Here is a 411-nt window from a genome sequence, read left to right as displayed (position 1 = left end):
GAAGGGATCCAACTCACGTGCACGGGCCGCCGTCACCACCAGCACCACCAGGCAGAACCCTGGAGCACCGGCAGATCAGCGAGCCGCCGACACCACCGCATCCAGATCGCCGGCCATGCCGGGCCGCCGCCATCCCCCGCGCCGTCCGAGTCAGAGACGGAGCCGCCGACCGCGCACAGGGACCACCGCTGCCTGCACACGCCGAAGCGCCGCCGAGATCCCAGCGCTCGCCACCACTTACCGAGGGCCGCCGCCGCGCGCCCCGAGCAGACTCCCACACACACCAGGGGAAACTGCCGTCGCCCCCAAGCCCGCGCCGGCGCGCCCCGCCTCCAGCGCGCCGCCAACCACCGCCGTGATTCGCCCGCGCCAGATCCAGCGAGCCGTGGGAGAAGAGATCCCTCCACCGCC

This window comes from Triticum dicoccoides, chromosome 2B, assembly GCF_002162155.2.
Source record: "Triticum dicoccoides isolate Atlit2015 ecotype Zavitan chromosome 2B, WEW_v2.0, whole genome shotgun sequence".
NCBI lineage: Eukaryota > Viridiplantae > Streptophyta > Magnoliopsida > Poales > Poaceae > Triticum > Triticum dicoccoides.
This window is presented reverse-complemented; position numbering follows the sequence as displayed.